General features: G+C 44.6%; 1 protein-coding gene across 11 annotated transcripts in view; it reads left to right on the forward strand.

Moving 5' to 3' along the window:
* Positions 1-27,392, forward strand: part of SPATA20 (spermatogenesis associated 20) — a 2,191,885-nt gene that overhangs the window by 215,740 nt on the left and 1,948,753 nt on the right. For 2 of the 11 annotated variants that reach the window (XM_085617132.1, XM_085617134.1), the window contains one exon: positions 9,524-9,723. The exons of the other annotated variants lie outside the window; for them this stretch is intronic. The gene's annotated coding sequence lies outside the window, so the exon portion shown is untranslated. The remainder of the gene's footprint in view (positions 1-9,523; positions 9,724-27,392) is intronic. 11 annotated transcript variants of the gene reach the window in all.

Consider the following 27,392-nt stretch of genomic DNA (forward strand, 5'->3'; position numbering starts at 1 on the left):
GTCCTCAAACACAACATGGAAACACTTCCCACATAGTATCAAAACAAATACAACACCCTTCCAGCCACACACCCTACACATAGTGTAGCTTGCTACTCATGCAGGCAAGCGCTTCAGTGCTCCATATAGGGGTAGTAAGCCCTCTATAAATATAACAATACAATACATTCAAGACAGCTCCAGCCCCTCATCGCCTGTCTTTTTGGCTCTGTCCCTTTAGCTCCTGCCTCCTTGCAGCCGTACATTTATATCATCTCTTCTTGCATCTATCCCTTTAACTCCTGCATTATTGGCCCTTATCGTCCTCATCCAACTGTTGAGTGATTACCCCCTAATCCCATCCCTTCCGCTATTTTGTATCTTTTCCTTGAGTACTCCCCTTCTTGCATCTATTGCTTGATTTTTGTATATTGCTGGACTGGTCATTGTTTTATTTTGCACTTTGAAAGTATTTGCACTTTTTCCTTTTCTTTACCAACTATAGTTGTATAGATTCTGTCATTAGGTACTTGCTGATATGGTTTGTTTTTATGCTACATGCTGTGTTATTTATGCTTTTGCTTTCTTTTGTCTGTGCTTCTTAAATCTTGCAATTAGCATTGTTTACACTACAGAAATGATCAATTCAAACAGACAAACATCTGCAAAAGTGTTCTGAAGCATCCAAGTAGTTTTCATCATCGGCCTCGTTTACATGCCTGTTTTTGTCCTGCTTACTGATAAAGACATGATGGTAGAAATTAAAAGTGCTTCCTCAGTTCACGTTATTATCATGCACACCCTTGACAGTCGCAAGTGTGCGGCATGCAGATAATTCATTAGTTTATCTCTCTTAGAGCTGGCAGGATACCAAGCTATGTCTTGTGTAATCCTCATGTATATTGTCAGTCAAGTCTGTGAAATTGCATGTTTGGGTTTGTCTTTCAAAGTTTCAAGTTATCGTCTATCAATGTAAATTCTAATTCAGACTCTAAGGGGCTCATTAGGATAAAGGGCGGATCGCCACCGCCCGTATGGCGGTGGCGATCCGCCCGCCAAAAACCTCCGCCCGCTGTAAATTTCCCCCTGCCACATTACCATGGCGGGGGGGACCCCGGCAGATGGGAAGACCGTCCACCAGTTTTTCGCCGGTGGGCAATCCGCCCGATTTCCTACCAGGCGGAAAAGCAGTTTATATGGTGGTGTCTGGTAGACACCGCCATCCATATTACTATGCAGGCGGGATGTTGCCTTTCCGTGGCGGCGTTGGCAGGCGGTTTTTGCAATTGGGGGCCCGTAGCGGGCCCCCAGGAATTCTGGGGGTGGGGGGTGCACATGGGGGTGTGCCTTTCAATGAACAACGTGGCAGGCACCGCGCGGTGCCTGTCACGTTGTGCATTGAAACGCACAACCTGCCTTTGTGGCATTGCGGCGGACGGTGCTCTCTGCACCGCCCGCCGCAATGTTGCAGATGCGCCGTGCGCCCGCCAATGTGGCGGGCGCATATTAATCGGGAGTGCGGGACCGCCGCACCCTCAGTGGGTGGTCCCGTTTCCTGAGGATATGTCCGCCCGCCATACTAATGGGGCCCTAAATAGTTATTTGTTATTCAGCGATAGGCAGTTCCTAAGCGAATAGGACCACTCCTTGGCATTGTTCTGATTGTTGTCTCAGTTAAAAAAATCTGCCCTTGACAATAATGTTACAAATGGTGTCGTTTATGTATTAAGAGTGTTTCCCACTTTCTTATTAAAGCTTTGAAGGAGAGGCATTTCATTAAATGTTGGCTGTTTCAAATAAAAATATACCAGATTTTTGGGTGGTGGGGAAAAGAGGTAGGTGGTGGTCTGGGCCGCTAGGAGGGGGACCCCCCTCCATGTACTTTGCAGGGGGGCCCCCTCAAGTTTCGTTACGCCACTGGTGGACTGGGGCTCTCCGATCTGAAATTGTATTATCTGGCAGGTCTCTTACAGTATGCGGCAATGTGGTGTGATGCTGAACCCAACTGTGAAAATACCTTGTTGTCAGGATCCGCTGTTAATGCCTGCTCCTTTATTTGTTGATGTGTGGCAGGGATCTGCCACGAGGCACTTCTTTTTGCATCATCACTGTGGAATGAGCATGGGACCTGGCAGTCCGGAAAGTTAAGAGAGCACAGTACGCCCCTCTTCTCCTGCTTTGGTGGTTAGGCCCTTTCCTGCATATGCGCAAATCTATGAATATCGAGGTTTGGATAGAGGGGGTTTGTTGGACGGCAGAAGGACCTGTATTTCAATGGCATTTTTATGAACCTGGTTGACATGGGCATGACTTATGGGATTGATGAACCACGGTTTCTGTAATATGCAAGCGTTTCACGCAGTGTCCTAGAGATATGGCTCACCTTCCCAGAGGAGCCAAAGCAGTCTCATGTACTCGGGATAATTCTGACCTGGGCTCCTAGAAAGGCATTATCTCCTGACTAAACGTAGCCCTGAAAGCCGACTGGACGACGGTTGTTGTTGCACGTTGGAAAGCATAGGGTAGGGAAGTGGAGACACCACTATTAGAGAATGAAAGGCGCAGGTGTGCAATGTAGCCGGTACCGCCCGCTTCAAACTGGTACACTTTTATTTTCTTTATCATGCCTACCTACCCCAGCCCGACTACATAGGGCATGCCTGACGAGGACGCTGGGCTGCATTAGATGGGGCAACGCGCCTGCAGATTTCTGTCACAAGGCATGGCATTGCACACAACTCTAAGCGTACTGGGGAGAAGTGCATGGAGAAATGCGGAGAGTGACCATGGATATTTCAATCCGTCACTGTTGCTGGGTTTGCTGCCCCTTCCCAAGAAGATAAGGAAAATGGGATATAGATTTGCTCAGTTGGCCCTCCTGCTGGCAAGCCACTGCATAGCTATACATTGGGCTGGTCCCATGCCCACAGAGCTCACGAAACAGAGGGCATATTTGTTGGAGTGGGCAATGGCTGACGAGTGTAGGCTTCGGAGAGTGCGCACGGATGGTCATGCAGAAAGGACCTCGAGATGTGGTTGAGTATGTTGGATACAGTTGGGGAAAGCTGTGGGAAAAGAGGTGAAGGGGGGATCAGAGTGGAAGTGACGACGAAGGAGGCACAGATACAAACGGTGATAGTGAGCGGGAGGGAGTGCTAGGCTTGAATGGATCATCCAACAATGAACACAGATTGGATCAGACCGGAACTGATGATAGTGTCCTTGAACAGATGTTGCGACAGACCTGAGTCTGAAAACGTGCCCCCCCTCCGCCATGCACTCTGTATGGCAATAATGTGTATGAGTGCGGAAGGGGAGTTTTTTCTTTCCTCACTTAGTCATGGAGCTGAGAATGCAAACTGGGCTCCCCTGCTTGGGCTCTGTACCTACCAGACACTCCAAAATGTAGCTGTTTGTGTCAAATTTTAATAATGATGCAATGTTATATCTTAGTATCGCTTTTGATGGAAAACTGAATAAACTAATTTATATTAAAAAATAAAATCTAAATTTGATGCAGCTAAACCCACTTGTTCTTATAGGTGGGTCACCGGTTTCCATTGGTCCTTTAGTTGTTTACTTGACCAAGCTAATTGGATCAACAATCCGATGAGAGTGCTAAAACAGACATACACTGTCACTACCAGTATGTTCAGAAATAAATACAACATTCTAGGAAGAACTACCATTTTCGGGAAAGCTATTCTTCCAGCCAAGGATAATGAGTGCCTGATCCTTTTCTCAGTACACTCAGTCTGCCTATTGCCATCCAGTAGTTGCAACAGAATGCCATAGCAGAGTCTTAGTGCACCATAATTCCTAACTATTGTACTGGCTTTTGTGTCCACCGAAGAGGGCACTCCAGGCCACTCTGATGTATTGCATCTCATCAAGGGAAGATTTGGGATATGTTCCAATTTATTTTTAGTCCAGCGACATCTCAAAATTCTAATCATTTCTCTGAGTATGGGTGCGAGTTTGTTACCTGGATCTCTTACATACAAATCAAATAATCTGCATGGGCTAATAGGATTTGCCTGGTGCATTGGAATGTCTATCCCCTTTGCGCATGTCGCTCCCTTAGGGCGCATGCCAAGGGCTCCACTGCGATAACATAAAGAAGTAGAGAGAGCAGGCACCCCTGCCTTATTCCTCCACATGTGTGGATTGGGTCTGTTATGCAGCCTTTTATGTTCAGTCTAGCCATCAGGTCTGTATATATTAATGGCCCTGCTTGTAGGAATATATCCCTCACCCCAAAGTTGGTAAGCCCTGCAAACGTACTCAAGTTGAATTGAGCCAGAAGCCTTTTCAGCTTCCAAAAAGATTTCAGAATTCTTCGCACTAGGGTCTAACTGAAATTGTGCCAAAGACGTTTCTCAGATAAAGCGCTGTTGATCTGTCCGGAATAAAGCATGACTGCTCTTGAAGCACCAAACCAGATGTATAGGAGAAGGCAATTAGTTAGAACCTTTGCCAACATCTTAGTATCTGTATTTAACAGTGACAATTGCCTATATGTAAAGCAAAGATCAGTATGTTTTCCAGGTTTTAGGGTTGCGGCCATTATGGCTTCACATAACAGAAGAGGGAGTCAGCCTCTAGAGGAAGCATCCTGAAATAGAGTAATGATTTGTGATGACAGCTCTGCTTAATATACATATAAAAAGTTCTTGTGAGTACATCAGTTCCGGAAGCTCAATCTCTACTTTTTATAGCATTTGTTACTTTTTATGGGGTTGGTGATTCAGTCTGCACCGCTCAATCAGTATTCTCCAGTGAGATCACAGTTAATTCTTTTAAGTATTCAATTATGGCTTCTCTTGCGGTAGATGTACAAGAGGTGTACAATCCATCGTAGTACTTTCTAAAACTATCCGATATTTTTGGGGAGTTGTAGAACAGTCGTCCGTCTTCTCGTCTGATTCAAGTTGTAAATCCCTCTGATCATTTTCGCCACAAGATATGTGACAGTGTACTTCCATGTCTTTCAACCTCACCTTACATTCAAGACACTGCATAATTTCCAAGATACTTGACCTCCTTGTCAGCCAATTCTTTATACTCTGATTTTCTCATGGCTCTTGAGTTTGTGCATAGGCCCTTTCAAGGAATAGGGGGGGCCAGGAGTGCCCCCCTCAGAACAGCTTCTCCCATTTAACAAAGTACTTACTGATGTGCTTGCGACTTGGCCCAAGCCTAACACAGGGGCTCCTGTGAACAGGACACTAACCCGCTGCCGCCACACCACTCCAGGGGACGCCAAATTTCTCATAGAACACCCTAACCTGGAGAGCTTGGATGTTCAAGCCTCCACTTCCCACGCTCTGTGGGATACGGCTGCGCTGGTGCTGCCAATGGTTCAGGAAGAGGCCTGAGCCATGTTCTCCCAGGCTGTTGCAGATGGGAGGGATGCAGCCAAGTTCACCATTAGATGTGTACTGGACACCACCAACTCACCAGGCAGAGCGGTTTTATCAAAGGCTTTGCCCTACAGCGCCACCCGCCTGGTTGAGGTCTACTGGCTTTTCTGGAGATGTTTGGACATTCCATTTATGGCTCCTGTCTCTTCGGAGAAGGGGCGTATTCCTCGCTGGAGTTCTTTAAAGACAGCAGGGCTACGGCCAGGTCCTTGGACCTTTCCATGGCCCCTCGTCATCCCAATCCACCTTCCACTCCTTTTGTTACCACGGAAGGGGCTTCAAGCCGCCTATTTGCCCACCCAGCCACAGGGCTGCACAAGCTTCCCAACTTCTGCGTGGCCAAGGATGCGAGCTACCCACAGTCCCCGTGAGACAGATAGCCAGAGGTTGGGCCACTTAACCACTCCCCCAGCGGCTGCCAAACCCTTAGTCTGTCCAGTTACCACCATGGGCACCCAGTGGGGGGCAGGATCTACAATCACCTGCCCCACTGGGGATCTATAACATTGGACCGGTGGGTTTTGCAGCTCATCCAAGGGGGCTACGCCCTCTCCTTCGTAACTACCCCTACCTCCATGGCACCTACTTAAGACAGTGATGGTTCTCTTAGCCAAGGGAGCCATAGAGAGGGTGCTGACACAAGAAGTAGGTCGTGGTTGCTATTCCCACTACTTTCTGGTTCCCAAGGACAGAGATCTGCATCCTATCCTCGACCTGTGCTCTCTCTCAATTTCTTCCTCAATAAGGAGAAGTTCAAAATGCTCACACTCGCTTGGGTCCTGTCAACCCTATACCCAGGAGACTGGATGCTAGCATTGGACTTGCAGGACGCTTACTTTCATATTCCCGTCCTGCATGTTCACAGGTGTTAACTGCGGTTCATGGTGGGCCACCAGCATATTCAGTTTGCTGTGCTTCCCTTGGGTCTCACCAGCACCCCTCGGATTTTCATCAATGATGGCGGTGGTTGCAGCTCATATATGGAGATCAAGTGTGTCATACTTCCCCTATCTCGACGACTGGCTGTTGAAGGCAGGCTCCCTCCAGGCTGTCGTCTCCTACCTACAGACTACGGTGAACCTTCGCACTAGCTGGGGTTCACTATCAACATGCCATCTCTGGACATGGCTGGAACGTCAGGGCATTTCCCCAGTGGTTCAACAACTGGCGGGCTCTCTGAATGCCAGAGTGAACAAACTCAGCTGAAGATGCCTAGTGGATCACGAATGGCGTCTCCATCTGGAGGTGGTGCAAGGTCACTTTCAGCAGTGTGGAGAGCCTTGGCTAGATCTGTTTGCCACTGCTGAGAATACGCAATGTCTGCGTGCTGGTGTTTCCAATGCAGCTCTCGCTTGGAGATGCTTTTCGTCTCGAGTGGAGCTCAGGCCTCCTGTATGCCTTTCCCCCATACCACTCCTGCCCAGAGTTCTCAAAAAGATCAGGAACGACCAGACGCAAGTCATCCCCGTGACTCCACACTGGGCGCGGAGAGTCTCGTATCCCGACCTGTTGAGCATGCCCATTTGTCCTCCGATCAGTCTGCCCCTTCGGGAAGATCTTCGGAAGCAGCAGGGAAGGTTTCTCCCCCCGAATCTTTCTAGGCTCTGTTTTCTTGCGTGGACATTGAGTGACGTCAGTTGACAGCTTTCAACCTTCTACCAAAGTCTGTGACGAAATCTTGGCAGCCAGGCGTCATGCCACCAAGACAGAAAAATTGTGTCATAGTGTACAGAGGCAGATCGATCAGCTTTGTGCTCCTCTTTCTGAGGTTCTCCTTTTCGTTCTATCTCTTGCTTAGTAGGGCTCTGCTTTGGACACTCTCAAAGGCTATCTTTCTGCTACCCTAGCTTTTTTGCAGTTGCTTGACCAGCCATTCCTCTTCAAATCTCCTATTGTAAATATGTTTCTGAAAGGTTTACACCATTTATTCTCACCTCCAATCAATCAGGGGTTTGTAAAGCACGGCTACTCACCCGTGATTAGTCTAGCCAATACCTAATAATCTTCATATATGTTAGCCTCATAGTTATTGTATTGGCTGGATGGTTATTTGAACACCCATAATATTTGTATGCCAGTCCATGTAATTATTACTGCATACCTTAGAAGGTTATCTGGTCTGCAGTTGGATAGTAGTTTGGTGCGTCCTCGTGTCTGCTTTACCGAAGTACTGGGTACTTGTTATACCTTTTCCTCCAATGATTCTGGATGGAGAAGGGAAGAGGAACTCCTGCAGAATTTCTCATATTGTGCCTCCAGAACACTTGCAGCATCTGTGTTACAGAAGCATTTGGAAGGCAGGCAAATATTGTCATGTATATTTCCTTCCATGCTTATTTTGTGTGAGGCATATAATCATTGCAAGTGGTCCTGCAGCTTTCAGAAAAGTGAAAATTTCAGTTCTCTGTTTTGTAAGTAAGACTGAAGTCTGCTTACAACTCTAAAAACAATATCTGAAAACAATCTCACATACACACAGTTAGCATTACCATTCAGGATATTAGTTTTCTAGGCTGCTAGGCTAATACATGCACACTTTATGTATGTATGTATATGTGTATTTATGTAGTATTTCAATAGATCAAGCCTAGCCAAACACAGTGGAGCGCTCTACAAGGTCAAAGACCAGCATAAAGTTAATATAGTGGTAGGAGAGGAAGGTGGTTTGCGGGCTGTTAATGCATCATGACGTAGTGTTCTTTAAGAAGGTACGTCTTCAACTCTTCCCTAAATTGAAGCAGTGTGCAGCGAGCTGATGGATATGGGGATATTGTTTCACATCCTAGGTATGTAGATGTGAAAGTCTTGCTGCCTTGCATTTTTATTTGTTTTTTTTTTAATTGCTTTGTCTCATGTTGTCCTAGCTGTGGTTGTACCAAGAACCACTTGAGTTGGTTGGTGTTCTCTGCAAGATGAGCATGGGTTCTGGTTGTGATGGACTTGTAAATAATGTCGTTTTGAATGGGGGTTGGCATGGGCAGCCAGTGGAGTTCCATCAGGATGGGGTGGATTTGATCATATTTCTTCAGGTCCTGGATGAGACATGCTGCAATGTGTAGGATGCCCTTAAGTGGTGCCAGTGAGGAATATGAGAAGCCATGGAACAAGGCGATACTATCATCCAGATGCAAAAGTAAGAGGGCTCAAACAGCAGTTTGAATGTCGCATTCTGGAAGAAACTGTATGTATTTCTTTAGAAAAGAGAGCTGGTACCAGGCTGCCTTTGTGGGTTTATTTTGGACAACGTTTCCTTGATGATGAGGTTAGTGTCCAGGATAAATCCAAGTGACTTGGCATTCAGTGAAAGTTGGGTTTCAAAGCCATCAAGGTCCATGTCATTGGGCCAGGTTTACACTGTCTTGTATGTTGTTCTTAGCAGATAACAAGAATTCTGTCTAAAGAATTAAAGCTCTCATCTTGACTTACACTCAGGCCTGGCTTATATGTAATATGCTTGTATTATCAGGAAAGACTTGCCACACATGACTGGGTGTCATGAAATCATCAATAGAAATTCTCTGTTGTGCCATTGGTTGAGGCCTTTACTGAAGAATTCATCATTTCTGCTCGATCAAACACCATCTCCCCTTCGGAGGATACACTTTTGCATTGTTTGACTCCATCAGGACCCCCCCACCCACCCAGAACTGGAGTTTGTGTACTAGTGTAGATTTTGACTTGCTGAGGTTGATTACGACCCCTTAAATTAAGAACAGCTGTATTATTCCTTTGAGTTAATCACAAATTAGAAATGACGTCTGCTGGATTAAAGTATAGCAGATTTATCTAGCAAGAGGCTGTCGACAATGTCGATCTCAGTCTTGATTTGTATAAAGTCCCTGCTTGTCATGGGATTCCTTTTGAATAATATAGTGCTGTGTAAAAAGAATAAACTATGAACTCGTCTAATTAACATATATACTAATGCTATTTTTAATGCTAGTCTTCATGAGGATCAGTGCACCACTAAGAGGTAGTTGCCTAATGTTTTTTTGAAAATCCAGAGTTGGAATTTCTTATCACCCAAAGTTAAATATGATATTGTGTTGAGCATTATGGGTTTCCTATAGTTAACCTGAACAATATTCAGTGTGTTTACCCAAATCTTGTTTTGTTCACAGTGTTCCGCAGTCATGATATAGCAAGAAGCCCAGCCTATGGCAGCAAGCTACTTTGCAGGACACTATATTCAAGCGAACACTGGGAGATACTTGCCAACTTCTGAAATTAATTAATGCTAATCTAGAATCCGGAAGTAGCGCATTACATTAAAGAGGCTACTAGAAGTGTAGAGTTTGACCACAAGCAAAAGGGTCCGGAGGTATGTTTGTTTCTTCATAACTTATTGATGCAAATCACCTTGGCATATGTTGTATAATGTCATACCCAAATGGCATCTTTGGTCTTGCAAGATTTATACATTTAGTGGGATTTGTGTATGAAGCAGCAAATCAATTATGATTTGTGAGCATATTATATGTAGGGTTGATGATGGCTGTTCAGCTGTACAACCATTGTGTTATTCTCCATTGCAGCAGTTCTGTGTTGATTTCCACTTCAACTCATGCAAATAGGGAGTTGCAGCAAGGAGGGTTTTATTAGGGAGATTGGTCACCTACCCTTTAAACTGTAAACATGAAATATACCCCCGTAGACCTTACCAAGAATAGGAGTGTACTAGATAATGAACAATAACTCCATTGTCCCTGACACAAGGTGACATGTTTCTTCATCATTTCGATTCTTTTAATCCTCCCTAAACTAGCTAATTTTAATTAGAGTGGTTTGATATTTCTAAATATATAAAGCCCCACCATCATGAACGTGTCTTTGATATAAGACTTGTTTCAGAATTTTAATATCATTATTGAAGTGAATTCACCTACACTAATTCAGATATTGCTAGAAAAAAATGGGAGGGCGGCTTGCAAGCAGATATCAATTGCTGTACATAAAGGTCAAGTGTGTTTCATACCATAAATCAAACATCTTTTGTGTCTCACACCTGTTTCCTTCATCAACTGAAGTCTGCCTCCAGATTACCTGGGGCCTCTATGTCTTTCCCGCCTGGTGTCTGAATGACTGTAGTTACCATATTTATGAATAAGGTGCTTGTCTGTATGCATCAACATGTGCGTATGATGTCAAGCACAGCCCTGCCTTGATGCGAAAGCCGTACATTTTATGGGGGTGTAGTCCAGCCTAGACTGTCTCTAACTAAAGAACTTTGGGGTCTATTCACAAACTACACTTTGAAGTATGTTTGTGGTACTTCAGTATGTGTGTGTGTGTATATATATATATATATATATATATATATATATATATATATATATATATATATATATATATTCTTTTTTCTTTAGGTAGGAATTTATTTTTTATTTTAAACATCCGAAAAATACTTTTTTATTAATTTGATATATTTTAATTAACAATCTAATTAAAAATTAGTTAATAGGACTGTAGCTTTATCTTTTGTTTTACATTTCATATAAATATAATTAATGTGCAATAATATTAAACAAAAAAATGTTTTTACAAATTTTTTGGGAGTTTGATAATTCTTTTTACTTTTTCTTATACTTCACCATAGGGAGGCTTCGCAGTCGGAGTGGAGATCTCAGAATGGTAAAGTATAGGGAAAAGTACCGTATACTTTAACATTGGGAGAGCTCCATTTGTGGCAGAGACCTCTGTATGGAATAGTATAGAGACATTTTGAAGAGTTTACTAAACTCTGAAAAAGTTAGTAAAAATATTTTTATGTTAAATATTTAATAAATGTATACATAATATATTAAACTAAATAAAACATATTTTGCTGACGTTTAAATTAAAAAGTAAATGCCCAAAAAAGAAACTTTTCTTATGCATTAATATTTTTAAAAGCGATATAGAATTAATTGAAAGTAATTTAATTATATTCCATTAAAATTTCATTTTACGGGGGGCGTGGCTAGCGACCAGCGAAAATGGGCGCAGCTTGAGAGAGCTCCGGCGATCGTCGATGCTTTCCCCTACAATCCTGTCATAAATCCGGCGGCTACATCGAAACTGAACACTTGGGACGACTCCGGAGCGTTCAGTGCACAGTATGCGGCAAGTTTGAACTCCGTAGGTGCAACCGGGACCGACAGAGACCGAGGGGTGGAGCGAAGGCCTGTGCCCTGAGGACAAGCTCGGGCCTCGCGTATGCAAGGAGCCGCCCGAGACAAAGATGAAAGTAGCCTGATCCGCGACGGAGGTCTGCGAGGTTTGATGCACGGCACGAACGACATCGCATACAGTGAGCGGTGCCACAAGAGGAAACGAGCGGCTCGGCGTAACACCGGACCAGCACAAAATACGCCATACAGGTACGCGCTTATCGGAGAGCCACTGGGGGGACGCAAAGGCAGTCTGCCTAATTTGAATTGAACCGGGACCCCGCACTGCCGCCTGTGCCACAGACACGGCTCGGACGAGGGCGAGATCCCTGGGAGTATTGGCACATCGACCGGCAGGCCTTTATGCCGCCGTAAAATCCCGCCTACTCACAGCGCATGGTAGACGCAGTCCCCACAATGCAAGACCCTAACAAGGAGACAACAATATGGGCCTATGTGGGGGTGAGGAAGACTCGTGCATATACTGCTGCATACTAATACGGGGGCTGCTTCTATACAAAGAACGTGTTCCATGTTCACAACGCCGTCTTGATTTGGCGAGACAATAGGATGATGGCCTGACGCGGTATATCGTCTGAGGACCCACATCGGCACAGAGCTTCAGCTCAACACTGAGGCGCGAGTGGCTGACTGCCACAACACCGGAGGGTGACCAATATGGACCTGATTGCATAGGTGTGGAACCGTGAAGCTTTAGGAAACCAGAAGAGCCCAATACACCCCAGCGGTAATTCGTAACTAGACGGGGGTGCGGAATAGCGTAGAAGACATGCAAGACAAGAACAGGGCGAAACTCCTTTGCTGGTACCTGCTCCTCAAGGGGTGTTGGCGAGAGACAGGAAAACCGAAAGGTCGCATGAGGAGGACAGTGGCCCACAAACTGCAAAACCCAAAGAGGTCACACTGTAAGATGTAATAGCCACCCTACAACGGATGCAAACATTTATTGGCACAATCTCCTCCGACATATCACTGCTGCGCGTTGATGTCTCCAAAATGAACACCAGGATAACAGACGTGGAAACCACCACAGCAGCTCTCTCCAGACACAGCGACCCTACAACGGCAAGTGCGCCAATTGGAACTGGCGACCAGGCAAATGGCGGAAAAACTTGATGATCAGGAAGGCAGATCGCAGCGCAATAATATTTGCCCGGTCGGGGTACCGGAAAGTGTCAAAGGGCCTGCCTTGGATCTCTTCATAGAAGACCTTGTCCAAACTCAATTGCAGCCACGTGGACTCTCCAGCTTCTTCTCGGTGGAAAGAGCCCATCGGGTCCCGGGGGGCGAAAGCCCCGACCGGGCTCCCCCCCCACCAGACCCATACTGGCACGCATATTCAACTTCAGAGATCGGGATACGATTCTACAGGCAGCGCGTGTCGCTCCCCCACTAAAAGTGGATAACTGCAATGTGACCCTCTATTCAGACTATACAGCGGCTGTGTCCAAGCAACGCTGTAACTTTCTAGAAATCAAGAAAGAGTTGGGCAGTCAAGAACTTAAGTACGCAATGCTATTCTCAGCGAAGCTAAGGGTAGAGGCAGAAGGGAAAAGCTGGATTTTCACAACACCGGAGGAAGCCCACGACTGGCTGGAAGGGTGGCGTCCGGCCAAAGGATCCAGGAGACCAGGAATAAAACAGAAGCAACAGCCCACAAAATCATCATTGTCCGTAACAGCAGAAACTGAAGTATTGGCTGGCACACAACTGAATGACGAGGACAACTCAGACTGATATCTCGCCTGGCAAAGTTAAAATCATGGGGGACAAGTCCAATGTTGAAGGCGGGCAGAACTGACACCAATGGACTTTCCTACTGGGCAATAATTGATACTGGGCTGCGATGGATCTTCTACACGAAGGCACCGAAGAAAAATAAATAAATTCTGATGTGAACTTATTGCCGCAATAGACTACAGGTACAAAGATCGGTTGGTAGCTCTCCCCCTCACACAAGTACAAAGTTCTGGGAAGTAAGCACTCTGCCAAGTTGGGGAGGCGGGTAGTTTCAAATTCGCGGTGCAGGGAGGTAGGGAGTGAGAGGAGGGATGGGTTCAGTTTAATGGGATAATGTTTTTTTCAGTGCAGTAACATGATGGGATACTTAGAAGCATAATGAGTGGCAATGTGACGCACATGGCACGACACACCGCGGTTCTACAGCCGAGATGACCCATGACACGCTCATAGACAAATCAACAGGCGACCCAACCACCCAGACCCCGAGGGTATCACACCTCCCTTTCACGGTGATGTCATGGAATGTAAATAGTCTAGGTGATAAAATAAAAAGGGGACTGGTGCTTTAGTACATCAACTGTAAAGGTCCGGCTGTAGTGTTGATACAGGACTCCCACTTGGTAGGCTCGGCTCGTAAGGCCCTAGATAGATGGGGCTACAAAATGGTAGTGCACTCTGATTTTACCTCCGGCTCCCGAGGCGTGGGGATTTTAATTAACGCTTCCTGCTAATTCTAAAGGGATCCTGAACGGATGACCTTGGACGATTTGCAGCGATAGCATGTCAATGGGAAGGGCGACCTTATAACCTAGTATCCACCTATATCCCACCAATGCTGCATAAGACTTCCCTCCCGGTCCTGGTTAAATTCCTGTTATCGCTCCCGCAGGGCGACCTCATAGTAGGGGGTGACTTTAATGCCACGATGGATGCATCCATAGACAGAAAACCCCCTAGAGACCCCAGCAGTACAAACCCTAAACTATAGGAATTCGCTGAGGCACTTGGCCTCATTGATGTATTGCGAACACGCCACCCACGGGAGAATCAATACACTTACCATTCAAGTGTTCACAATAGTCTTTCCAGGATCGACTATGTATTTACACTAGCAACGGAGTTAGAAAGTGTGACTGAGATCTCGCACCGTCCGAGGGGCATTTCGGACCACTCGCCGGTACTCATCACATATGCATCACACACCCAGGGGAGACGCCGACTCTTTCCACTTTACCCGGGATATCTCGAAAACCGTAAGATTGGGAAGGGTCTACTTACAGCAACAGAGCAATATTTTGCGGAAAATCAACACTCCGTTTCCTCCCCGACAATTCTATGGGAAGCATATAAAACTGTGCTACGGGGCCAGACCATCCATTAGTTGCTGACCATAAACAGGCCACACGACATCAGATTGAGACATTAGAACAGGGTCTGTCCCAGGCAGAGACTGACCATGCTACAGACGCCAGTGAGACTACTGCACACAAGATGCAGGAATACAGGGCAAATGCATGGGAGGAGGCGAAATCCAAACTTATCAATACGCAGCACACTATATATGAATTGGGTGATAAAGCAGGCAAGCTTCTTGCCTGGCTCGACAAGAAGGAAAGAGTTAGCAGGTGGGTGGCACAACTTCGGCTGGAAACCGGATCCACAACCTCAGACCCACAGCGAATAGTTGAGACACTTGCGGCCCACTACAAACAGGTATATACGCCTCTGGCCTCAGCCACAATAGATGGAAATTTAGCCTTCCTGAAGGATATACAGATGACCAAGCTTACACCTGAAGCATCACAGGCTCTAGAGAAAGACCTGACCCAAGATGAGCTCATTTTAGTTGTGGGGGCGTTGCACACAGGAAAAGCGCTAGGACCCAATGGTATACCGGTGGAGCTTTACAAGAAAGCGGCACCACAGCTCATACCACATCTGCTCAATATGTATATGGATAGTTGGGAAAAAGGGGAGCTACCAAGATATCAGCGCTTGGCGACAATCGTTGCAATACATAAACCGGGCAAACCGACGCAGGAATGCATGTCATACAGACAGATCTTGATAAATGTGGAAGCCAAAACACTTGCAAAAGCGCTGGCCATGAGGCTGCAGCCGCATCTCGTAACACTCATCCATCTGGATCAATCAGGATTTATGCCAAATCGAAACACGGCACTTAACCTGAAGAGATTGCACAGTGTAATGGCGCGCAAGACTACTATTGAAGAAGACGCGGTTATTCTGTCGTTGGATGCCCGTATGACATTCAACCTTGTTGAGTAGCCTTTTCTTTTTGCAGTCCTATGCCACATGGGATTTGACCCACATTTCTGCGCATGGATACAGCTACTGCATACAAAGCCCCTGGCGCAGGTAGTTGTAAATGGCCGCATCCTGGCAGATTTCCCTCTTGGTAGAAGGACGAGACAAGGCTCTCCTCTGTTACCACTCCTCTTTGCACTGGTGCTGGAACCATTAGCGGCATGGATACGACAGGACCCTGTCATCCGTGGTTTGAAATGGGCAATAGGGTGGGAAGACCGCATCTCACTATATGCGGACGATATATTATTATATCTGGCATCACCTGCACGCTCTATTAACAGTCTGTTAGATATATGCGCAGCGTATGGGTGGGTGTCTGGTTATACCATAAACTGGGCAAAGTCGCTCCTCTAAGTACTGCACGGTCCCCCGCCACGGCTTCCACGTAACTGTGACATAGAGATTGCGACCAAAGGATTTAAATACCTCGGCATATATATAACACACCAAAACACAATTTATTGCAGAAAACCTCACACAGCCACTGGCACGTTTCCGCCGCGATATCAAGCATTCGCGCTCACTACCACTTACGCTACTGGGGAGAGCAGCCCTCTTTAAGATGATGGCACTCCCCAGGTTTTTATATGCCCTACAAAACACACTGTTTCCAGTGTCCCCTGCATACTTTGCATCGATAAATGCCGAGGTTGCCACTCTGCTATGGGACGGGAAACCTGCCCGGATAGCCATGCATAAACTAGTGAGGGGGTGTTATGACGGTGGCATTGCCCTCCCCAATATAAAAATCTATTACTGGGCATCGCAGCTCACGGTTATAAATCAATGGCTTCATGCACCACAAGATGACACTGCATATCGTATGGATAGACACCTCCTAGGAGCTGATGGGATAATGGGGACACTGTACAACAAATCAAGGAGGGTGGCCCTCACAGGTCCAACAGCCCACACTATCAGAATCTGGTTTGAGGCACAGCGAATGCTGGGATGGGAAGGGGTCATAACGCAGGCTACGCCATTATGGGAAACCCGATGGCTCGGTAAGCTGCGAAATACCAAAGGATTTAGACAATGGGACCTGATAGGTATTTCAAAGGTGGGAGACATATGGAAAAAAGGCGAGGTAGTCCTGTTTGCCCAACTACAGACCAATCGCCGCTTTGCCCATGGCGGACAAGATTCTGGAGAAGGAGCTAAATCGCTCCCTGACAGCATACCTGGGGGCCCATGACCTGCTGGATGTGTCTCAGCATGGTTTTTGTGCCCAGCACTCCACAGAGTCAGCACTTTTATTGGCTGCAGAAAATGTGCGCACTATAGTGGATCGGGGCGGCCGGGCGGTCCTGGTGATGCTGGACCTCTCTGCCGCCTTCGACACCGTAAATCATACTATATTGTGTCAGAGGCTCCAGGAGTTTGGGGTCCAAGGAATGGCATTGGCCCTGCTAGCCTCTTTTTTGGAGGGTAGGGAGCAGAACCTGTCCTAGGGGGGTCTACAGTGTGCCCCCTTTACCCTACCATGTGGAGTACCGCAGGGTTCCGCCTTATCTCCCACGCTCTTTAACATTTATGTAGCACCCTTGGCCAAGCTGGTAAGGGCGCACGGCTTCACGATCATCTCTTACGCCGATGATTCCCAGCTTATTGTGTCTACTAGTCACCAAACCAATGACTCGGCCACTGAGTTCAATAGCTGTTTGTCAGGAATCATGAACTGGATGCGGGTGAATTATGTCAAAATTAACACGGAGAAAACTGAGATAATAGAGTTTGGTCAGGGAAATTCCGTGTGGAGTGGTATTTGGTGGCCAGAAGAGGCCGGTGAATGCCCCTGTCCCGTGCGTAAGGTCAGAAACCTAGGAATGGTGTTCGACAACCAGCTCAATTTTTCTGCACATATCCGTAATCTTGCCTCATCCTGCTCCTATCTAATAAGGACATTGCGGAAGATCTTTCCTTTTATTAATCGTGAGCTCCGCAGGAATGTAGTGGTGGCCTTAGTGCTGTCCAGAATGGACTACTGCAATGCTCTATTATTAGGAGTAAACAAGACTTTGATGGGGAGATTACAGGTCTTGCAGAATGCTGCTGCCAGACTCTTGCTGGACGTTCCCAGAGACCAGTCGGTTACGGAAGGAATCGGGGCACTTCACTGGCTCCCAGTCCAGCAGCGCATAGAGTTTAAGGCACTGTGCCTAGTACATAAGGCAGTGTTTGGTGGAGGAGCCAAGGGGGTCAAAAAGCTCTTTATTCCATACTCTCCGGGTCGAGTACTCAGGTCCTCCTCGCAAGGCCTCCTTAAGTTCCTTCGTGTGAGGAAGGCTAGATGGGGCGGTAGATCCTTTTCATTTCACGCTGTCACCCTCTGGAATACGCTTCCTGGTCCTCTGAGACTTACACATAATCATCAAATTTTCAGGAAACCGTTAAAAACTCGGTTGTTTGATGTGACCAGGTGGTAAGATGGGTGTTCCTCTCTACGTTCCAGCGCCAAGACGCTTCGGCATTTGTTCGCGCTTTACAAGTGGCCATCCTATCCTATCCTATCCTATCCTTACGGGATGGCACAGACGGAAACCTTCCGATATATGCAGGTCAGACATTCACTGAGAGGACAGACTCCTGACAGACCACCTGACTAAATAAGCCATTTCCTTTACATACCAAAAAATAATAAACAATCAGCCGGACCCCATGACCACTCTTAATGAGCGATGGGAGACTGAGGTGGGAACACTGGATTAACGGATTGGCAGGACGCAATTGCGTCCCCAAAAGAGGTAGCAATTTCCTCAAAACTAAAACTGGTACAATTAAAAAGTTTGCACCGCACTTACTACACATGATCACTTTTGCATAAATTAGGCACAACGGATACACCACTCTGCCTGAGACAGTGCGGCACAACTGGCACATTCCTGAACACGATTTGGAACTGCCCGGCAATCACAACGTATTGGGGTAAAGTCATGGACACAATTTTGCAGGTCACCGGAGTAAAGGTTCCGCCGGAGCCAAAAATGTCTGCTTAACATATGGGAACCTACTGACCGCAATCACATGACTCAAGACAGGGCAACATTGAGTATGATGCTGGCAAAGCGAAATAAAGCTCAGCACTGGGGATCGGGACAGACTCCTAGCCATCACAAATGGTGTCGAGACATGGACAATTCAATGATGATAGGGAAATCAGTCTACATCCACAGGGGATGCCCCAAAAAATGGACTCTGAATATTTGTGATCCTCCACATGAAGAATCGCTGTCAGATGTAAGCGACTAACCGGACCAAAGTAAGGGTACTCTGTGCTGTGAAGGGAATCTGTATATGCTATGTGAATAATGTATAAGCGACACGTTTTATTACTTAGTGTAAAAGATAACTGTGTCATGTATTTTACTTTGTCAAGCTACATATACCATGTTAAATACCACTGCACTATGCCGATTGTAATTTCTTGTAAAATGCCAATAAAATGTTTTTAAAAAAACTTCATTTTACATTAATTTCTAAATTTAAAAAAGGTTGTTAAAACATTTTAGAAGTAAATGTCAAATGCATAATTTTACATATATTTCTGTACATTAAATTATATTTAGATTTTAACTGTTTTAAATATTTTAATTTAATTTAACATTGTTCCCTGTGATGTTTTGTTTAAAGTACCTTCCTCCATTAGTTTCTATTGGAGGGTGCTGCAGTATCAGTGTTTGGCTATGCACTACTGTTTGTTTTTAACAGTAGTAACTTACACTTGTAAATTATGCCCTGCCCCCCTTTTCAGGGGGTGGAGGTTTGTAAGTGTATACTTTTGACTAACTTTGACCTCTGATTTTTGAATAGGCAAACGTAGTAAAGTTCCTCAAAAGTTTGAGAGTAAATGCATGCGTAAATTACTCACAAGTGTAACGTACCCTTGTAAATACCCCCTTTACATGTGCATTAATAAACTGGTGCTTCTGTGAAATGTCACTGCATGGTATACGTATAGCACAACACTGAAACTCCTTTTTCTTGGCTAAAGGTTTTTTGTCAGATGTAATTCTACTTTGAATTGTGTAACTGTTGACATGCTAAAAGAAATTGAAATTGTGTGCATGGTACAAAGTGATAACATGATTAGCCAAACACTATAATAACTCTACTGACTAAGTCTAAAGAGGCTGAAACTGGTCTGTGGTACTTGTGGTGTTCTTCAAACGCGACCTAACCTAGTAGTTTGGGGTTGCCTGCTCCTATTGGAGCAGTAACAATGCTGATTTGTATACAGCTGTTTACTGTCAGAGGTGTCCACCCAGCAATTTGTGTTTTATCTAATGAATTATTCTTCATTTTTCCTTTCTTAATGTGGCTTGAGTATTATTATTTTTTGTGTTCCCACTTACTGTTTTCTTTGGAGTGGCCATTGATTATGTACTGTGTCACAAGTTTAGTGAATAGTCTGACACATTGTATACTGCTGTTGTGTTGAATCATATGTGTTTTTGTTTTCAAAGTTGTCATTCCCATGTACCAGAGGTCACCAGGGCAATTGATAATGTAATGCTATGTTGTTATGTTTGATAGAAATATATCATACGATCGGAGGAATGTCAATAATTTTTGGATAAATAAATTAGTGATCCAAGAATGAAACAAATCACGTCCTTGTATCTTCAAAAAAGATGTATTCCTAATCAAAACTCATGTAAATGCACCCTTGTTCAGGCAACTGTAATGTCTTGTCAAAGTCCATCATGATAAAAAGTACATATCAAAGAACAGCCACAGCTGACACGTGTTTCGTTGTTGACCCCTCTTTTTCAAGGCTATCATGTTAATAATGGCAAAACAGATCCCAAAATAAATCGAGTTTAATGTTGCCAGTCTTTATTTCTCGTGCCAAAGTGGCAGTACACCTACGAGATATTCACAAAGTTTCATCCAATTGTATCATATACTTCTATGTAACTTAACGTACACTGGGTGGGTGACTGGTGTAGGAGGTCTGCGCCGGGCTCTTGATTTCTGCCTTCTGTTTTATCTGCTGGTATGTATGTTAGTAGCATTTATAAAGTGCAAACTGCTGCCCAAAGGGTATCCTGGTGCAAACATGCAGTTGATAGTAAGAGCTTGTACTTGGAATAAATCTCATGTTTATGCTCATGTTTGTTATTCAAACAGCAGGACTTTGAGTGTTTACGTAAACTCGAGGTGTTTTTCAGTCATGTTAAGAGCGGTAGCTAAAGTTTTCCCCTGATATCACTTTTGCGGTTGGGTTATTTGATATAAAGCTCTGGTGAGCACTTAATACTAAGTGGCAGTGTACGAACCCTCTTTAAAGCATGCCCTCTAGTTGTGGTGCGTCTTTCTCTTGATTAATCTTCCTATGCTGGAGTATTTCTTTACCTTTGAGTGTCATCCGATGTTCTATTGGACTTTCATTTTGGTGCGATCACACATTCGAATTTGCCTTTTTTCTGAGGAAAGATCTTGTGTAGGAGATCCGTCTGCATTTTTGGGTGGTAACATTGTGTCCTGCTCCCCAGAGTAAGGGATTTGCTGTTGGTTGGCTGCATTTTAACCCTCGATGCATAGCTCCGATATCCCACCATTTCAGCAGCATGCCTTTTGCTGTACAAACCCTCAACGGCTTAGCTCCCATCTTTAAATGTCTTGTAGCTGAATGTCTTGATTTTTAAGATGTGATTAGCTTTATCTTCTCATACTTAGATTCCCTTGATGGTGGTAGGAGTTAAATGCTTTCACACTGCTTTCCATATTCCACTCCCCCTCAGACTTCAAAGTAGTCCATTTGTGATGCAGTTACATGTTTACACTGATAACTGGAGTTCATTTTTCTCATGTTGAGCTGAAGAATTGGGCTCCTGCTTGACATTGTTCCATCTAAAGTTCACTTGCAAATTTTGATTGAGGGTTGTCTGGTTCATGGTTTCTTCCCTTAATTTGAAGCACGGACCATTTTGAGGTATTGCTTAAAGGGAGGATGGGGTTTCGCATCCTTGCTGAAATGCTTTTCATACCAATCTTTGTTTTCTCTCTGCATGTTTGCATCTCTCTCCCTATGGTCTGTATTTATCATGGGGTTTTCCCAAATCCTTTATTACTATTTGTGAAGGTATATTAAAAGTAATGTATCTTTTTGTGTTATAACTTTGAAATGATAATCATCTGGTGTTTCGAGATTTTTTATTTTCTGGCTTTTTTTTAAGGATTTTACTTTTATTACAAACGATTTAATCAAGCCCTCGTATGTAAAGTCATAATATCTTGAAATTCTGGCCTGGATGTAGCGCTCTTGGACTTATCTTGGATTCCCCTTATATGGTAATGCTATGTATCCTTTAAAGAAGAAGATATGCATGCAACTGTAAAAATGTTGGAGTTTTTGTGGGAAATGATTGTTGAATCATATGGATAGGATAGGATAATATTTGTAAATTGCACTTATACCTGATGGCGTCAAGGTGCTGGGCAGAGGAAGGAGAAGAGAAAAGCACAGAACAGCCAACTAGGATGAGAATAGCCATGTTTTCAACAACTTTCTAAAAACCAGAAGACAGTCCACGTTGGAAATGGAGGTAGGCAGGAAATTCCAGAGTATGGTGGCTGCTACCAAAAAGGAGCGATGGCCCCATCTGCCCCTGCGATATCTCGGAGAGATCAGTTTTTTCTGAGTGGAGGATTTCAAGGTCCTCCCGGGGGTGTACCATTGGAACATGTTTTTCAAATGCGGCAAGCCTTTACTGTGCAAGGCCTTATATACCATGCTCAGGACCTTGACGGAAATGCGCTTCCTAATGGGGAGCCAGTACAAGGCACAGATCCCCTCCCTGGCTGATTGGTTCTTCGGAATGTTAAGGATCAGCCTAGCCGCTGCGTTCTGTACAACCTGAAGCGTGTTGAGCTACAGAGCGTTGCAGTAGTTCAGCCGGGAGGTGACTAGTGCAATAATGGTGGACCGATGCAGTTCAGACAAAATATACGGCAGCACCTTTCTAAGGGTTCTTAAGATATAGAAACAAGCGCTGACAGTTCGTCTGACCTCCGCATCAAAGGTCAGACCCTCGTCGAAAGTGACCCCTAGATTTTTCGCTGTCCTGACCGGGACAGGGAGGGGACCACAAACTGCAGGCCACCAGACAGACCAGATGGAATTCTGCGAGCCAAATACCAGTACCTCGGTCTTATCAGCATTAATCTTTATTGAGTTGCCCTTCATCCAGCAGATAATGCTGACCATGCACTGGTTGAATTTCTCTGCGACCAGTTGCAAATCATTAGAGATGGAAACAATGATTTGCGTGTCGTTCGCATTGGAAAGCACCTAGAACCCAAATGATCTCACCAACTCGGCCAAAGGGTCACATAAAGGTTAAAGAGGGTGGGGCTCGAGAAGGAATCTTTGGGGACCCCGCAATGAAGGCTAAAGGCCTTTGCTCTGTCTCCTCCGCAGCTAACGATGTTTGTACTACCTAACATAAGAGTGGAGAAGCTGCAGAGCCTTTCCCATGACTCCCACTTCCTGCAAACGCTGAATCATGCACAGCGGTGAGATGGGTTCAAATGCTGCCGATAGGTCGAGCATAATCAGCACTGCCGATCCCCGCTGGTCCACCTGCGTGCGAATATGGTCAGTGGCCGCAATAAGGGCAGACTGTGCTGTGACCAGCGTCAAACCCATTGTGCAAGTGTAGTGCTAGAGGCAATCTTATGGTTTGACATTACGTGAATTACCTTTGACTACCATAATTTTAATTGACTTGGTCTTTTTCTTTACACTAGTCTGAATGTACGACGTCCTGCATATGCCTTTTTCTCTTGAAGATTTAATCTTGCAGTCTTAAAATTGGAGCTGTCACAGAGTAGAACAGCTTGCCAAGAACAGAACGTGTGGGTTGTGCATGAGAGAGAGGTGTGGAATGTACTTTTTGGTGCAGTGTTATGAGCAGTGGCGCACAAATGTGCATTATGTTGTACATTGAGAGATGAAGTATGTGATGCTATAGGCAGTGGTGCACAAATGTGCATTGTGTTGTACATTAGGAAGTATTATGAAGTTTTTACTATTGGCTTTGACATGGCCTCATGTCATCCTGAATTCTGACTCTGCCTTGCTTGAGCTTTTTTGTGCGCACAGTGTGGCCCCCAGAGTGTTTGCAAGTTGTTTGGGTTAATCACGTTTAAGGCTGTTTTGTTTTTGGAGAAGAGGTTGTTGAATGTACCGTCTGAGAAGCTTCGTTACGATAAAGGCTGGAACATGTGAGAATGCAGAGGGAATGTGGGAACTCCTTTTGCCCTGGAATGCTTGCATGGAAGGTGGCCAATTCCAGTAAGTTTCCTTGGCGCAGAGAGAAGACTTTCGAACCTTCTTATGTGATTCGAGACTATAAAGCTGAGGGTTGTTGACTTGGAAACCGGGATTGTTGAGCCTGAACGATGGACACATCCTCAGTGCAGGCATCCGGTTGCTGATACTCTTAACCCCAGCTGTGATTCCCCCAGTCTGGAATGGGCTAAGATGTAGTGTTTGCGGCAGGTGAAGGGATTTGTTTTTGATTAGTTCCATTGTGATGTGTGGCCAGTGGCTATAATCAGCTGAGGTTTTTTCTTTGTGATGTGTGAGTGAGTCAGGGTGTACATCCAAAGTAATCATTTGATGTATTTAGTGCATATATCTTTCTGATTTCTTGCAGGATGTCCATTATCTGCTTGTGCATTTTATTCATATTCATGCATTTAACTGTTGCATTACCAAATGTTTTATTTTTGCTTGCATATAAATATATATCTCTATATACATCTGAATGTTATTCATTGGCATCTGGGAAAGCTTTTTTGTTAGAGAGCATTGCATAAGTAAAACCCCAAGCCTTATTCTAAAAAGAGAGTGTTTGATCCGTTACATTTTATAAAGTGAAACCCCTTTCTAGGTGGTTTTTGTGCTGTATGTCTCCTGCTTCGTCATGTTTGAGCCATCGTGTGGTAGTGGCAAGACAGCGAGCTGTGTAAGATCTCCTGGGATTCAACGTATTTCATCAGTTGAGCAGGTGCTGGGAGAAGGGAGATCGGTCTAAAAAAATTAAACTCTAAGGAGTCGGTGTTAGGTTTTTGTACGGAGTAGTGAGGCGATGGCTTCCTTCCAGGTAGCCAGATAACTACCGGATAAGAGTATGTTGTTTAACACCTTATATAAGAAATGAGATTCAGTGTCAGGAACCATTTTAAGTATTGAGGGTGTACAGGGATTAATGGTGCACCGGATTTAAGGCCCAGTAGAAGTTCCTTAGTTTGCTGAACCGTAATTTGAGGCAAGGAGATGAGAACATTCTTCCCGGGGTTCTGATTGAGCTCCTCTGCATCATGTTCATCACCTTCCATAGGACTGAGCTCCTGAAAGATCTTGAGGATCTTGTCCTGAAAGTAGATAGCTACTCTGTCACAGAAGTCTTGGAAGGAGGTCAGCAGCTGTGTCCCTGGTGGCTTAGCGATCTCCTCAATGACTTTGAATAGCATACATGTAAAAGAAAAGATCCATTAAGTTAACATGATGAATTGCAGAAGGAAAATGAAAAGTTTGAATGTAATTTGACACATTTTTGAAGGTAGACGAGAACTGATGTATCTGTGTAGAATTACATATACATCAGAAGAGGTTAGTATGGTTCAACAAGCAGCATAATGGGGAGATTTGATTGGCTTATATGCTGAACAACATAACAAAGTATTTTTTTTAGGTATTGGTTTACTTTTCATAGTGTAGAACCATACATGAACAAAGTATAGTGAAAATCATACACCGGTGAGCACATCATGCAAGTTATGTTGCAAAATCTAAATATTTATTGTTGAGCCACCTCAGAGCAACTCTTTCTTGAAGTCTCACCTCCTGGTGTGCTAAGTCAAACCTTCCTTCAGGGTTCATTTCTGTATACCAGCCTTAAGATAGTAAGTAATTCTTCTCTTCGTCTATCTGTTGATGGCCCAGTCTTCTCTCCCTAACCTGTCTACCTCCCATTTCCTATATGGTATGCCGCATGCTCCTCATCTGGTCTGCCAGATCTGTGACTGGGGGTGAGTGTCTGAAAAGTTTCAGCGCTCCGTCCATCATCTCCTTGTGTTTGCGCTGCCATTAGTATTACCTTCTGGCTCAGAGAGCATTTGCACTCCGTTCCTGAAGAGTCCCTCATTTCTCGACCTTTTTCCCCATTGCTTCCAACACATACCCAGCCATATTTTCAAGAACAACAAAAATGATACTTGTCCCAATCCACTCATGGAGTTCTTTTGACTGGAGGGTTGGACAAGCTTTGGAGTATCATTCTCCCATTTGCCAGGATTTCTGTTGATTTGTCTTCTGTTATGGTGAATTTTATCTAGATCTCCTTGACAGCTGCCCTTTATTTTGGCATAAGTGGATCTTGCAATTGAATTGCAATTCATCTTTAGCCATTATTACTTCTGTGTTGCAAATTTGTGCTATATATTTTCTTTCTTTCATTTTGGGAAAAGTCCCTGTAAACATTGCTTCAGGTTCAGTGCAGGATAAAACCCTATTACCTTAATGTAGCCTATCCACTATTGTTCACTGGTACTCTATAATCTGAGTACATACACAGATCATACATAGAAATCTGCTTTTACCTCTGTGCATTCGGGACATTCTGCTGAGTGTTCAGGTACATTTTGTTCAACTTTATTGGGGTCAGGAATGTCCTGTGTGAAGACTTAGATGCACAAGTTTAAACCTTGCATTGCTAGGATATTTTTTTAACCTGCAAACAGACCCCAGTTTATTCCCCATTCATTAAGCTATTTTGATAACCAAATCCTTCATTTCTCACTGACCGTCAAAGACTCTCCACTGTGTAAATGTTTATTTAGATCCGCAGTTCACCTTGCTTCTGTTGTTTACATCAGCATACGCCACTAATGCCCCTGTTTCAGTGAGGGTCTTTAGGAATGTGGGCCAGCATTTGTCAGTCAGCCAATAGTACCCATTTATATACCCCTTCTAACACTTGTTTCTCTCTGCCTATGTCTGTCTCCAACTATTTCAATGATTACTGTTACTGCCCAGCTATGCAGTATATCTTCAAGTGTGGCAGTCCCAGCCCAAGAGATTGCTTTGGTATTCTACTGTGCATCACATACCACACCAATAATTGGTCCAGTTCCTTCAACAACAGTGTATGCAGATGGCATAGTGTGCTTTGCAGAATATACATACATTTGAGTAGGACCACCATTTTATCTAGAACTGCTCTTGTTCATGACAGAGAGGTTCTTTAACTCTTCTAGGACCCTTCCCTTATTGTGGATGGGTTGTTTCCCAGCAATGTGTGCTGCCTGAATTTCCAGATAATCTGTCTTTCGCCCCATCCCCAGTTTTGGGGCATCTGTCCACTTTCACCAAGCCTCTCAATAGGAAGATTTTTGATTGTCTTAATTGGTACGCAGTTCTGAGGTTCCCCAAGCTTCCAGCTCATATAGAAGCAATGACACATACCTCTCTTGGTTTCTCAAAAACACCTGGGTATTACCTGTGTACATACAGACTGTATGCATGGCATCGTTAAATGGTATACTGTAATTTGACGAGGCTGATTCGACTCTGTTCACCAACAAACAATAAGGGCGAGAGCTGGCAGCGTTACTCTGATCCTCACCCTGTCTTCCAATTGTTAGACACTATTGTCCCCGTTTTTACTCTTACCACATTCTGTGTATTGCAGCTCTACCAATCCCAAAAAGTGAGGCCCAAATCCCATTCTTTTTT

Source organism: Triturus cristatus, chromosome 7 (genome assembly GCF_964204655.1).
Source record: "Triturus cristatus chromosome 7, aTriCri1.1, whole genome shotgun sequence".
NCBI classification, from domain to species: Eukaryota; Metazoa; Chordata; class Amphibia; order Caudata; family Salamandridae; genus Triturus; species Triturus cristatus.